The sequence below is a fragment of the Octopus bimaculoides genome, chromosome 22 (genome assembly GCF_001194135.2).
Source record: "Octopus bimaculoides isolate UCB-OBI-ISO-001 chromosome 22, ASM119413v2, whole genome shotgun sequence".
NCBI classification, from domain to species: Eukaryota; Metazoa; Mollusca; class Cephalopoda; order Octopoda; family Octopodidae; genus Octopus; species Octopus bimaculoides.
In genome coordinates, this window is record NC_069002.1 from 8,001,651 (window position 1) to 8,017,827 (window position 16,177).

The window sequence follows — 16,177 nt, forward strand, 5'->3', positions numbered from 1 at the left end:
AAAAAAAAAAAAAAAAAAATTTCTTTGTCAATGGAAAGTAAACAGTGATAAATGGAATAAGCGTGACCATCATTGCAGGAAAATAATGAAGTAATTCGTAGAATCACGCGTTTGTTAGCTTTAAGTATGTTTGTCCTTGCGGATTTGTGTGTTTGTGAAAGTAGAAGGATTATGTAGAAGTGACAAGCAGGGAATCAAATGAAATGGTATTGCATGTTATGCAGAGGCGTTCGTTGGCTGTGTGACTGAGGAGCTCGGGTTTGTAAGCACGCTAGTGTCATTTTCAATGGTTCAGTGCCAATGTGTGGCACCTTGGGCAACTGTCTCCAACATGAGCCCTTGGACGAATGCTGACTTATGAGACAAGTTGGTAAAAGCAGACTGGAAATCTGTCCTATACACACACACACACACACATATATATATATATATACGTACATATTACATGCATATAGGTGGTGGTAGCGTCGGCGGCGGCTACATTATTGCCGTGTTTGCAGGATTATGAATGGTGTCAGTCACGACGGAAGCCATAGTGGAACTGGCAGTTGTGGTGAATGGTGTCGATGGTGCTAATGCTAATAATGGTTGTGGAAGAAGTAGTGCAAGATATGAAGATTATACTTATGGTTATTTACTGTATTATAAGGTAAAGGTTAGTGTAAGGCAGCTAGTTACAGTAATGGTGTACGTTGATATATTGAATGATTGACTTGGCGTTGTTACCGTGACTAACCTCAGGCAATAATGGAAATATACATATATATGCATATGTGTGTGTATAAAGTTAAATACACAACCGAAAGAGCTACTAATAATTTCATGCTACTGTGATAATTGAACTGGCATATTTATGAAATACACCACGTATATACAAATGTGTGTGTCTCTACGTATCTATCTATCTATCTATATCTGTATGTCTGTCTGTTTGTCTCTCTCTCTCTCTCTCTCTCTATATATATATATATATACATGTGTGTATATGCATGCGTGTATTTGTGTCTGCGCACATGTATGTATGTGTGTATATCTCAATGATCTCTGCATATTATATATATATATATATATATATATATATATGAATATTTCAGTAACTCAGTGTATATACATTTATATGTGCGTGCGCGTGAATATATGCATGTGTGTTTATGTGTACGTACGTATGTATGCATGCATTACCCATGAGTAGGTGCTTGAATATGCATTTTATAAATTTGTGTGTATAAAGGTGTACGAGTTAAGACATGTATACTGAAGTGAGACAGCGAGAGAAAAATTCTGATAAAATGAAAGACAGACAGGGAGAGACAGAGAGGGAGAGAGGGAGAGAGGGAGAGAGGGAAAGAGACAGAGAGAGGGGTGTTAACTTGAGATGGAAAAGTAAGCTTGGTAAAAGTCAAACAACCTCTCAAAAATGGAAACTTCATGTCTCTTGTGGTACATATATAGGTGTGCAGCTATTTATGTATGGTGTGTGTCTGTATGTGTGTATTTCTCTGTGTAGGAAGAGGAAGAGGTGGGGAAAGGAATGTATGAAAGAAAGAGAGGGAGATGCGGAGAAAGAGTTAGAGACGCGTAAAACGATGTTTGGGGGGGGGTGTCCTGATGTGAGTAAATGAGGAAAGGATAACTTTAAAGATGAAGACTGTGATGAAGTTGAGAATGAGGTGTATGAATGAGGGAGAGAGGGGGGATTGAAGAAATTGAGAGAGAGAGAGAGAATGTGTGCAAAGAAAGAAGAGGGAGGGAGAGAGGCAGTGTGATGGAGATAGGAGTGATATGGAGGGAGGGAGGTAAAGTGACGGAGAAACGGCGAGGGAGCGAGAGCGCGGGAAAATCCGACATACACCGAGATACATAGAATGGCAGAAATATGCTAATACACACATATACAAACATGCATACGCTCTCGCCGTCTCTCTCTCTCTGACTCTCTCTCACACACCACAAATACGTGCACACATACACACACATGGCCTATCGCACACACAGTTTCTCTCACACGCGCCCACACATACAGGTGCGTGCACATGCATACTCTCTCCTTCTCTCACTCACACACAAACACACACAGGTATACATACACGTGCACACACATAATCTCTCTCTCACGTACACATGGTTATAGTGAGATGACACTGAAGCTTTTAGTTTCTGCAAAAAAATGCATTTCATTGTTTTTTTCATTTCACTATTATTATTGCTGTTGTAATTATTATTATTATCATCATCATCATCATTATTTAAAGACACCCACTGCATTATTGTACAAGAATCAACAACAACGCTCATTGATTGTAAAACAAACAAAAAAAGATAGCTGAAATCTAACCATGCAAGAATGAATAAATACATAAGTAAATACATAAATTGGTGGAACCTGATTCCAATCCATCAGGAACCTGGTTGTAGAGTTCACAGAATGTTTAGGATAATCGATTTAAATTTGATACCTAACTAAATGGCAGCTTCGTTGTCTTTTGCAAAAGATTTAGTTATTGCGGTGAAGAATTCCTCAAGTGAATTCTATAACGAAAGAGTTTTTTTTCTTTTTTCTTTTTAGATTTTTTTTTTCTGTTTCACATATACACATTATATACATACATGCCTATATAGATGCATATACATTCGCACGTGCAATTGTGTGCAATTGTGTGTATGTATGTAGTATCTGTGAGCGTGTGTGTTTTGCGTATGTATGTGGTTGTGTGTGTATATACATACTTGTACATACATATACATATAGGAACGAATGAATGTATATTGATATACATGCATGCACACACATTATATATATACATACATACATACATATATATATAAGCACGTATGAATATATATACATCTACATACATGCAAGTATGAATATGTATATATATATTTATAAGTGCGTGCATATGTGCATGTATATATGTACATATGCATTTTATATATAAATGTATGTGCGTAGGTGTGTTTGTGTCTGACTGTGTGTCTGCGCGTAGGTGTATTACACTTTTTCGTCTCCTATATATAATTTTTTCATATTTTATTAATTTTATACATTTATTTATTTATTTGTGGGTGGGTAGAGACTTCTGTCGAGTATGCATTACTCTCATTTTTTTCTCTTTATTATTCATTGAAATTTTATTGTTTCAGGGCATAATTACTATTTTGAGTGTATTATATTATACTGATTGCTTTCATTTCTATCGATTAATCGATAGGTTGAATCGAATTACAATACGGAGATGCAAGATTTGCTGGGAAACAGTTTAAAGGTATAAAATATTCAGTTTAAGAGTCAATTAAACAATTAGCTGGTTAATTAATTTAATGTAGTATTTACTGCATAGAGTTTAATTTAATAAAACATATAAAATCAGTGTTGATTATTTTTATTGTATTGATTATGTAATCCATTCAATTACATCATGAAAATGTGTGTGTGTGTGTGTGTGTGCTTTAGCAGATGTGTGAGTGTATGTGACAGTGAGAGGGTGTATCCGTATATATACACGCAGAGAAATACACACACACACATATATATATATATATATATATACATACACATACAAAATTACATCTGACCCGCTGGATGATAACTGATGAGAATTTGGTTATCTTCTGTGTCTGTTCCCCGTTTGCCTCTACATTTATTATATGTTTATAAACATAGTATTTAATGGCAGGCCACATATATGAATATGTGTGTGTGTGTGTGTATATATATATATATATATTGCTTTTTTTTCTCCTATCTTTACGGAAGAAGAGCTTAGGCTCGAAACGGTAAAGACTTCTATTTTTTTTTCCTAATTGTCAGCCAAATTTTCCCCTATATATATATATATATATATATATACATACTTATACCTACACAGAAAGTCACTCAAAAGTATATTGTGTTATCTTGATTCAAACATTGAATTTTCCTAATGCTTTTATTGAGCAGCTGACACGAACACACACACAAACATACGTCAATCTATATTTTTTTTCACTATAGTATGGAACGCATCAGATGTTTGTTTGCTAAGCCGTCAATCATGTACAAATATTTAATCAATAGCAAAACGTTCAAGATCCCTAACTTGTAAGTACACTCCTATGTTTCTTTTATCCCCCCCCCCCCCCCCCGCACAGCCAGAATCTTGTGTGTGTGTGTATTAACGTGTATATGTCTGTATATATATAATATACATACATACATACACACACACACAATAAAGAGTTATACTAACTCCATCTTCTGTTTACTTAATCGATTATTATTTCAACAGACACTGCGGAATTCCTGAAGCAGATCCAAAGGAAATATACCACGACTGCGAGTGACACCAAGTAGCGCCAACTGTGCCAGTGCTTTACTCACCACATCAGGACATTCCAGACTCCGACTGAAGAAGCCATTGGCTGCGAATGATCCGTGTATCTTGAGTATCCTGTTTGGCGCTGATATGCTATCGTCCTTTTCCTACTCGTTATGTTTTGACGATTTCCGTTAGTGTGTTTTTACCTTTGATTTATATATATGCGCGTGCGTGCGTGCGTGTGTGTATATATTATTTATATTATATATATATATATGTTCTTTTACTTGTTTCAGTCACTTGACACCGGCCATGGTGGAACACCGAATTTAGTTCGAACAAATCGACCCAAGGACTTATTCTTTGTAAGCCTAGTACTTATCCTAACCGTCTCTTTTGCCGAACCGCGAGGTTACGGGGATATAAACACACTAGCTTCGCTTGTGAAGCAATTGTGGGGTACGAACAGTGACACACACACACAATGGGACTGAAACCCGGAAACATTTGGTTGGGAAGCAAGCGTCTTACCACAGAGCAACGCTGTATCTCTCTCTCTCTCTGTCTCTCTCTGAGTGGGTTTCTATGTGTATTGTACAAATATAAATATATATGCATGAATATATGTATTGATGTATATATATATATATATACATACATGCATACGTAAATATCACATTTATGGTTTGTTTATATGTATTTACTTATTTATGTATATTTTTTGCGTGTACACGTGATTCTTACCCCACCTGTTTATTCCTATCACTGTCAAAGATACGTTGCTATTTGTCAACACACGACTCAAACCTTCCATCACATTTGACGTGCATTTATTTAAATTATTAATTGCAACCTATTCTCCGCTGCAAATGACACAGATTACAACGAACGGTCACTTACACCCAGAAGTTGGAGTGTTAGGATAGCATGGAGGATGAGGGTGGTAGTAGTAATAGTAGTAGTAGCAGCTGTAGTTTTTGTAGTTTCTTTTTGTAGTTTACTTTTTGCGACTGTCTTGTTTTTTGTAGCAGTATACTTTTGATTTGCATAGCACATTACCTCTATCTATCCGTTCATCCATCTATTTATCTACCTATCTGTCAGTTTGCCTGTATGTCTGTCTATATGAATTTGTCTATATATTTCTATCAATCTGCCTCTGTACATTATCTATCTATCTAACTAACTATCTAGCTAGCTAGTTAGCTACATAGCTATCAACTCAATCTATCTCTGCCTATCTGTATATCTATCTATCTGTTCATTTATCTGTCTAATGTGTCTATTTATCTATCTACCTATCTGTCTTCTACTTCTCTCTCTCTTCCTACAAATACACATATATATATATATATTTATATACATGCGCGTGAGCACCGAATGGGTTAATAGACGGTCACATTGACTGACTGACATATGGGCAGATAGACAGTTATTGATATAGGTTTATAGAGATATGACGACTAACATTGGATTATCTTGAAATATCGTGCTGAATTTGGAATTTTTCAAAACTGCAATAAAAACACACCATCAACGAGGGAAACAAAAAGACAAAATAAATCGATATTATTATCATCATACTTGTTGTTGTTATTGGTTTACTTATTAGTGATATCTACATCAAGAGCATTGGTTAGATATGAAAGTCACATACGGTAACACAAACATATATATATATATATATATATATATATATATTCACACACATACCTACGTAAATATATATATATATCTGTGTGTGTATGTACATAATATCTACAATTATATATACATACACACACCTCGTCACATATATCTACATAATTCTTACTCCTTAAATAAGCATCACCACCAGCTCCAACATCCACATCATTATCGTCATCGTCTTCGTCCTCATAAGCGCGAGCATTAAGACGATGAACTGGCTGAATTGTTAACACGCTGGGCAAAATGCTTAGCGGTACTTCGATCGTTCGTTTATACGATCTGGGTACAAATTCCGCCAAGATCGACTTTGCCTTTTATCCTTTCGTGGTCGATAAATTAAGTGAAACCAGTGAAACTCTGGGGTCAATGTGATCGACTTATTCCCCCACTCCGGCACGCCACAAATTTCAGGCCTTGTGCGTTTAGTAGAAAGGATTATTATGGCGGCGAGCTGGCAGAATCGTTAGAACACCGGGCAAAATTTATAGCGGCATTTCCACCGTCCTTATGTTCGGAGATCAAATTACGCAGAGGCAGCCATGGTTGAAACAAGAACATTATTAAAAGAGAAAAGAAGCATGGTCATTCCTTACCCAAGTGACCTTATCTTATCGCCCGTCACTTGTTATGCGCTCATGAATTAGTTTGATACTTGAGCTCTGATTGGCTGTATGCAAATGTGTTTATAACTGAATGACCAAATCCAAGCTTCTCTGCTAGTTCTTCAGCAGTTACGATGGGATTTTGTTCCACCAGGATTTGCGGGACGTCCTCGCCGAGCTTTACACATCTTTTAGACTGTAGTTTCCGGCTCGGAATTTCTGGAACCACCATTGGCACTGGCTTATTCTTTCCGTTGTATTGTTACCTTTATTGCACTTACTCATAAAGCAAAATAAACCTAAAATGCATCTTTGTCACTTCCATTGTAGCTTTGAAAAAATAATTGTCAAAATCGAACTGCGTTCTTCAAAACTTGTACTAAGAACAGAAACAAGGTAAAATTACTTGCTTTTTATGGCAAGTTGAGGCAGGTAGTTTATCCCATCCCCCTCCGACTTTTAGTTCATGCAATTGAAAAACAACTGCATTATTTATGGGATGACCCAATGTATTCACACATATATATGCAGTCACATATATATTGCGTATACAGGTACACACTCACACACACGTACAGTAATATATATACATATTTAAATGCATACGTTGTATATATGTCAATTTTTACATTGTTTCCTATAAAAATATTATCTTAAGCTTGCTTCCATCCCTATTTACATTCACTTCATTGCGTTTCCCTGTCGAAACAAATGAACCACGTAAGATGTTTGTCCTGGGAAAATGATCTCTTTTTCACCTTCCTTCCACAAGATTATCAGATTCCATGTTCGTATAAAGAACCTTTTAACACACTGGCTTACATACCGCAGACGTCGCTTTGAAACAGCGTGTAACTTGAAACAAACATTTTGACGACTGTTAAAGCGACGTCGCACAGGGAATGCGATGTGATGTGAAGCGTTCCGTACTAAAACACAATTGCACGTGATGTGTATTTGTTTGGAGTTAAGCTTTTATATTAACATGAGTGTTTTTTATCAGTGTGCTTTGATTATCATTTCATCAGGCGTCGTAGGACTTCAATAAAACGTGAAATGCAAATTATGAAAGAGAGTGAGAGAGAGGGGGGGGGAGATTAAAGGAGTATTGAAAATATCGGGAATGAGTGTGAGACTAATGGGGAATGGATCAGTGAAAAGAGAGACAGGTGGGGAAAGAGTTAGGGGTGCGGAGAGAGATAGATAGTGAAACAAGGTGAGAGAACGAGAGGGGAAGTGAGTACGATATGCTGCATATTCCCTATAATCCAGTGAAATGCCACACCCATCCCCGCCACTGGCATTTGTGCTGTATTTATCTTAACCGTTAGAAGTTCTATATTTCGAAAAGTTTAAAACTTTTTTTAAAGCTGCGGATAATTACATGCGACGCGGTTTCAATTCCAGACTGAAGACAGGTGAAATATATATTGGAGATGTTCTGCCCAACGCAGAAACTCTAAGATAATTTGATTTTGCAGGCATTTCTTCTAAATCTATAACAATGATATCGATTACGAATTTAGAAAGTTTGACAAAAAAATATCTTTTTCAGATATAAATTCGTGCATAAGGAAAACTAATAATATTTGACATTAAAGCAAAAAGAAGATAGAAACTTTATGAAGGTGTATCAATCTCTAAATTGAAAAGCACCTATATTAATAAGTTTAATGCGAACACACCTTTTACTTAATACCTGATATTGCATTAGCGGCTTTTCACGCATATCATGGAGTACTTTCATTGCGTACATCAGTTCTCAGAATATCATAAAAACCTATACAAATGTTAGTTAATGTAACATGTAATTCGAAAGAAAAATGTTTATTATGGGAAAAAAAAAAAACGTTCATACGAACTGTTGTATGTGTTATAATCTTGAGGCTGATGGTAATGATGATTCTATTTAGATTTATTATTTTTTGTTTGCTATATTGAATCTTTAACTTAATAATGATGGAGTATATGGAGAATATGTTCTCTTCAACAAAACATATCGAAATATTTCCATCAATATATCTATTTCTATTTACATTACTAAAACAAAATAGCTGATCTGAGACTACGAAACAACAATAAGATAAGTTTACATCTATTTAGGTTTTATTTATGGACACCAGATGAACAAAAACATATTTTCGTCTAGGTCTCAACTTAGAATGTGAATAAATGCAAGCAGATGCTGCAAATTACGGTACTTGTCCACTTAACTTACCCTAAGCACACATAAGCGGGTGCACGAACATATACATACATACAAACACACGTGTATATATATATATATATATATATATATCATATGGTATAATTATAGGCAGGGCAAATTTTAAACATTTCTCTGTAGACTGAAAGAAATGACAAACAACCTTAATCGATTTTCGAACCTTATTGACTTGTCATCAGAGGCGTCCACAACATTGTGACAGTCTCCAGAGAAGCAGGCAGCCAAATTGTTTATATACTCAACAAATGCATCCGTTACTCTCAGAAGGAGTGCCTAATTTGCATACCGAAGGTGTTTAACACTACAAATACCAGCGGCCTGTCAACGGGATCTTAGTAGACACCGTATGAAGGTATGAGATAATAAATATGTAACGAATAGTATAATTATTACAGGGAAAATTTCAGCTATATGTATATATATGTGGATACATGTATACAGACACATACATATATATATTAACCTAAACACTCTATATACAGATATATACCTGGTTATATATATATGTGTGAACGTATATGCGTGTATATCATTTCATACTGTATAGATCGTCTTATTTAACGCTTTCCATTGGAGTCCGCTGATAAAACATAGTGGCACTGAAAGGGCACAAACCACCTACGTCTCTCTCTCTCTCTCAGTCACACTCACCTTCTCACACTCTGCATATATTTAGGGCGACTTTAAAGTCTGGATAGAACATGTCTTTAGAGAAAATCATATTCAAACTATAGAAACACACACACACACACATACTTGTATATATATACATTTGAAGCTAGAGGGTGTCAGTTGTGTTACCAAAGATTTCCCGCTCAACAGGCCATATTGGTGTGTTTTCATAAAAATGTAAATTTTTATTACGGATATTTTAACAAAGTTAACTTGGTCGTCTATTATTTGTTTGATATAACCCATATATCGAACCCAGTGCTCGACTGACCCCTATTTTATAAACCCTAAAATGATGAGAAGCAAAGTAGACCACGAAGAAATTTGAATTCGAATATAAAGGTCAACAAAATAACTCTAGGAATTTCCTCCCGGCATGTTAACCTTTCTGGCAACACATTTTCTTAGTAAATATTGATTTCAAAATTTGGCAGAAGGACAGCAATTTCAGCGGAGCGGATCAGTCGATTACATCGACCCCCCCCCCCCCAGTGTTTAACTTATACTTATTTTGTCGACCTCTATGGATTTTGAACTCCGAAACTAAAGACGAACGAAATGCCACTAAGCATTTTATCCGGCGTGATGACGAATCAGACAGCACGCCGCCTTATTCCAATAATAAATATTCTTTTCTACTCTAGGCATAAAGCTCAAAATTTTTGGTGAGCGGGAAGTCGATTAGACGGACCCCAGTACGCAACTGGTACTTAATTTATCGACCCCAAAAGAAGGAAAGCAAAGCCGACCTCGGAACGTAAATATAGAAGAAATGTCGCGAAGCATTTCGGCCGGCGTGCTAAACGTTTCTGCCAGCTCAATGCCTTCCAACAATAAATATTAACGCAGCAAATGTATTGAATGCGTATTGATTTATATTTTTCTTAGTAGTCGTACCTAGTACATCCAAATCGTGTGTGTGTGTGTTGTGCGTGTTTGTAATTGAATATATACGAAGAAAAACAAATAACTTTATCGGAATAAAACGTCCACTGGTACAAATAGGCGTTATAATATTGTTTAGATTTGTTAAGTTTGGGAAGAAATATTTACTTACACGCATGCACACACCCACACACATATATATATATATATATATATATATATATATATATATATATATATATTCAGGGCGAGCAAGTACACAGGCTTTGCATATGCACACACATACGTATACTTATACCCATATAATTACATATATATATATGTGTGTGTGTGTTTCTGTGTGTGTGTATGAACACGCATTAACGCAATCACAGATTAATACACAACCAAACGTAATGTATGATAATATAACGAACCAAAACCAATCCTTTTGCATGAAACACTATACAACAGAATTGAACTCTACCAGCTTTTTTTTTTTGTGTGCACTGTAGAAATGTGGAGGTGTTTGTAGTTTATGTCAATATTAATTATTCCTTCTTATGTTCAGCTTTGTGAATAAATATTTGAAAATAATATGCCAACAGCTATCGCTATGAAATTTGAAAAACACAACTGTTGACTCATATTTGTTGCCCCTGTTTCTATTTTTTTTTTTTTTTCATTTACTTTTTCGCTTTCAATCTGTCCACCATTTTGATGTTTCGTTTATATATAAATATATTTATAATCTTTTATCATTTCTCACTGTTTTCTCACTGTTTTTTTATCGCAATTTTTCTGATTCTCTCCCTTTTATTTTTCAGTAATTTTTCATTTTTTTTTTTTTTTTACCTATTTGCTGTTTTATTTTCTTCTTTTTCCTTCACTTAATTTTCAATCTCGTTCTTCATTTATTCATTTATATTTCTTTTTTGTGCAGACTCAACTTATGCCTATTTTCTTTTAATTATTCACCTATTTCTATAATTTTTCTTGTACTATTCTCTTCTACTTCTTCTCCACTTTCTACTTCATCCCTTCATCCACTTCTATTATTATTCTTCATATTATTCCTTCATCTGTTTTTTTCTCTCTCTCTCTCTCTCTCTCACCATAATCTTTGACTAAACGCCCTCGTTTTACTCTGCACCTCATTCAGTACAATGACTTTCATCGCACGTTTAGTCTTTGCACAATTCTCTCATATTCCTTCGCCTTTTCTTTATTTCATCATTCTCCTCCACGTGGAGGCGCAATGGCCCAGTGGTTAGGGCAGCGGACTCGTGGTCATAGGATCGCAGTTTCGATTCCCAGACCGGGCGTTGTGAGTGTTTATTTGAGCGAAAACAACTAAAGCTCCATGAGGCTCCGGCAGAGGATGGTGGCGAACCCTGCTGTACTCTTTCACCACAACTTTCTCTCACTTTTACTTACTGTTTCTGTTGTGCCTGTAATTCAAAGGGTCAGCCTTGTCACACTGTGTCACGCTGAATATCCCCGAGAACTACGTTATGGGTACACGTGTCTGTGGAGTACTCAGCCACTTGCACGTTAATTTCACGAGCAGGCTGTTCCGTTGATCGGATCAACTGGAACCCTCGACGTTGTACGCGACGGAGTGCCAACAACAACATTCCCCACCACCCTCCACCATCAACCTTCTCTTTCCTTCGCTCTCTGTATTTCCCATTGTTCACTTAACACTTCCGTCCTTTAACCTTCTTGGTGTTTTTTTTTTAGTTCCACGCAAAGTCAGTCATCATAGAACAGTCATATTATAAAAAATATTCTAATCTCGATCATTCCGTATTTTATTTTCCCAATATAATATATCTAAAATTACACCATTAAGCGCCCTTACTTCAACAGTATAGCGAAATCAGACGGGAAGGATATTTAGCATACACATTCACACACATGTATGCATGCGTGGGTGTCTGTGAGCGATTCTTTTTGTTTTGTTTTTTTTTTCAGCGTGTACGTGCGTGTCTGTGTCATAAAGTTGACCCTTGAACCTGACTGTCTGTTGGACCCGGCTTTGCCCATCCCGGGTTAATGTCACCGCAAATGCAATTAATGACAATAAGTATTTTGTAGCATAGAGACAAGACTAACATTTGGGTGGGGACGCATAGCAAGACTTATATCACCTATATATACATATATATATATATAACTAGTACTTGTCAACTTCAGCACTCGACCGTTGCATTATTTTATCAACCACGAAGGCAGCGAGGTGGTAGAATCGTTAGCACGCCGGGCGAAATGCTTAGCGGTATTTCGCCCGTCGCGACTTTGCCTTTCATCCTTTTGGGGTTGATGAATTAAGTACCAGTGAAACACTGGGGTCGATGTAGTCCCCTTCGCGCAAATTTGAGGCCTCCAGTAGAATATATAAGGCGGTGAGCTGGCAGAATCGTTAGCACGCCTGGCGAAATGTTTAGCGGTATTTCGCACGTCACTACGTTCTGCGTTCTAATTCCGCTGCGGTCATCCTTTCGAAGTCGATAAATTAAGTACCAGTGAAACACGAGATTCGACGTGATCGACCTGTCACCTCCCACAAAATTCCAGGCTTTGAGCCTATAGTAGAAAGGATTATTTTATCGACCACGTACAAAATAAAGGTAACGTTGACCTTGTCAAGGTTTGAACTGAGAGCGAAACGATGAAGGAAAAACGTCTTCCCTGGAGAATTTCCGAAAAGAGAATTTTAAAGTGACCTTAGTTAGATATCACTATTCGTTGATGTATTTTACTCATTTGTCTTTATTCCGTAGAAACCATAATTCAAAGAGCATAATGCCACACTGTTGTTCTTGTTGATCGTTGATCGTGCTGTGTCCTATATGAATAAATAATCGCCACAGCCAGAAGTTAGAATTACCTAAATAATCGCATGATTATCATTCGATCTAAATATCCCAATGGATTCATTTTTTTTTTTTTTTGGATCGATAATAAAATACTAAGCTGACATAAATTTCAACTTGGTGCAGATTATATTTATGTCAGTAATGCCAAAATTAGGCATAAGAGGCGCGTGTCTTGGACTCCCGATCGTAAGATTGTGGTTCTGATTCCTGGACCAGGTGGTGCGTTGTGTTCTTAAGCAAAACATTTCGCTTCATTCGTGACTGAAAGGGGCTTTATATATGTCTAGGCTGTGTGTTGTGTTCTTGAGCAAGACACTTTATTTCAAGGACACATTATATAATGATCTATGGATTCCAAGCAACAGGATCGAAACCACGGTCTGTGGTTGTAAGAGGGATCGTTTAGCCATTCGGCTATATTTGATTCCCTTATCTGTTAGTCAGTAAATGTTAAGAGCCACGATCACTTAGAGAGACTGAATGAAGAAGAGAGAAAGAGTGAGAGAGAAGGCGATAGAGACAGACAGACAGAGAAGATGAGAGAGAAAGGGGTGTGTTTAAGTGAAGGCAAATATCGACTCCCTGCCTGAAATAGTTTAGTTGTTAAGAACAGGTAGATAAGACTAATTCAAACTCGCTTTTGTTCTTGGGTATAATAAATTATGAAGTGAGCATGAAAGCAGGTCAGAGACCTAGCAGAGGCGTATGCGCCCCCCTCTCTCTCTCCCTCTCCCCTCCTCTCCCTCTCTCCTCCTCTCCCTCTCTCTCTCTCCCTCTCACACACACACATGCAAAAACGAACACACATAATTACAAGACACCCAAAACGATCGTCTCATTGAATACCTATGGAATACTTCGACAAAACGAGGACACACACTTACACACATAATGCATTTACGTACGCGTACGTATATTTATTTTCTAGACTAATACGTATATATATATATGTCAGTATAAATGTCGTTAGCGAAGTGGGTATATTCCATTTCCTTCCTTAAGCCACCCTTTCGGTCTTGGTCTGCCTTTATCGGAATCCAGTTTTTTTTTTTAAGGTATTCAGATTAGGTCACCGTCTCAAAGGCTGACTCATTCCTAAGCAATTTCTAAGGCTGGCTCTCTCCTAAGTAATGTCAGAGTATAAAATTATTTCTACGACCCCTATACACACCCACGCAAGCACGCGCGCACATACACACACGACGACAGAAAAACCATAGCGAAGGACACAGGTAACTAACTTGACAGTAGCATATCTGAATATCTACGAATATAGAAAGACAAGTAGACAGACAGACAAACAGACAGACAGTTAGTTAGATCGGTGGCATATTTTATTAGTTACGAGCCAATGATTAAATTCCATATATTAATAATTACAGAAATAGCAGCGAAGTTTTCCTCAAACCATGTTCTGCCGAATTATATGCGATACGTTAGATCATGTATTTTCTACTTACATATATACATAGGAGAAAGATTTTGTAGTCACATCTATAATGTCTTTGATCATTAATTTGCTTGCTTTTCAATGACCCAGGGCTAAAACGACTGCATAAACCAACTCCCTATGGAGCCCAATTATAAATATGCACCCTAAAGCACAATCTCACGAAATATTTATATGGTATGCCTTTCTCAGACGGTTAGAGATTGTAAGGGTAATAAAACTTCTCCTACTGGAAGTAGATAGAAAATATAATTTCTACGATTTGTTATAGATTTAACCATTCATTCATATTGGCTTATCTCATTCATTAGTCTTCCTTTATTCAACCGTCAGTACTCATGCATGAGTACTCACTCATCATATTACTTCCTTGGTCAGCGATATTTCTCCTATCTCATTATATTTTAAGATCAAACTTCGCCCAGGTTGACACTCCCTATCGTTTTCTTTCGGGGTGAATAAAATGCTTACTAGATGAACACTGGCGTGGTTATTATGGACAAGGACTCTTCCCCCCAAAATTTCAGGAATTGAGCCTATGGTAGAAGGAAAGAATTATTTTCTTAGCTATGATAAGGTGTGGCACAGGAGTTTGGCTGTGTGGTAAGTAGCTTGCCTCCCAACCACATGGTTCTTGGTTCACTCACACTGCGCGGCACCTTGGGCAAGTGTCTTCTACTAAAGCCTCGAGCCGACCAAACCCTTTTGAGTGGATTTGGTAGACGGAAACTGAAAGCCCGTCGTATATATGTGTGTGTATATGTATATATATATATATATGTATGTGTATATGATTGTGTGTCTATGTTTGTCCCCCCCCCCCAACATCGCTTGACAACCGATGCTGGTGTGTTTACGTCCCCGTAATATAGCGATTCGGCAAAAGAGACCGATAGAATAAGTACTAGGCTTAAAAAGAATAAGTCCTGGGGGTCGATTTGCTCGACTAAAGGCGGTGCTCCAGCATGGCCGCAGTCAAATGACTGAAACATGTAAAAGAGAGCGAAAGAGATAAAGTCAACGTTAAATTAAATCATTCTACAATTAGTTTTATTCACATATAAATAATCCTGTATTTACTGTTGAAGTAATTGAACCCGTAGCCCGAGGAGCGCACACGGAACGAAACGAGATACATCCGGGAACAAAACGCAAACGAGATGCATCATTAAAATGTATACACATTACAATAACTACAACTACCTTTATTACTTACTGAATATTTGGTTCTGAAATATGTCCCTTGTCGATGTGGAACTTTTAATGGATGGCCATTGAACTAGATAAGGTCGGTGTCTAAAGTTGACTATAATAATGGCTATATAATGCAGTTACTTTTTATATGTAATTCAGTCTGAATAACATTTGTATTCAGGTTTAAATTTTGGATTTCCCAGATGGGAATACATCTTCTAGAAATATAATACAAAGTAATATAATATAATATGATATATAATATGATATATATATATATATATATATATATATATATA

At 36.7% G+C, this 16,177-nt stretch overlaps 1 protein-coding gene and 1 long non-coding RNA gene across 5 annotated transcripts in view; one reads left to right on the top strand and one right to left on the bottom strand.

Moving 5' to 3' along the window:
* Window positions 1-16,177, bottom strand: part of LOC106869949 (terepressin/terephysin) — a 111,106-nt gene that overhangs the window by 22,872 nt on the left and 72,057 nt on the right. The gene's annotated exons all lie outside the window — the stretch shown is intronic.
* LOC106869973 (uncharacterized) overlaps window positions 14,026-16,177 on the top strand; it is a 43,207-nt gene continuing 41,055 nt past the window's right edge. The window contains exon 1 of the long non-coding RNA XR_008266532.1: window positions 14,026-14,141. This is a non-coding gene — a long non-coding RNA (uncharacterized LOC106869973). The remainder of the gene's footprint in view (window positions 14,142-16,177) is intronic.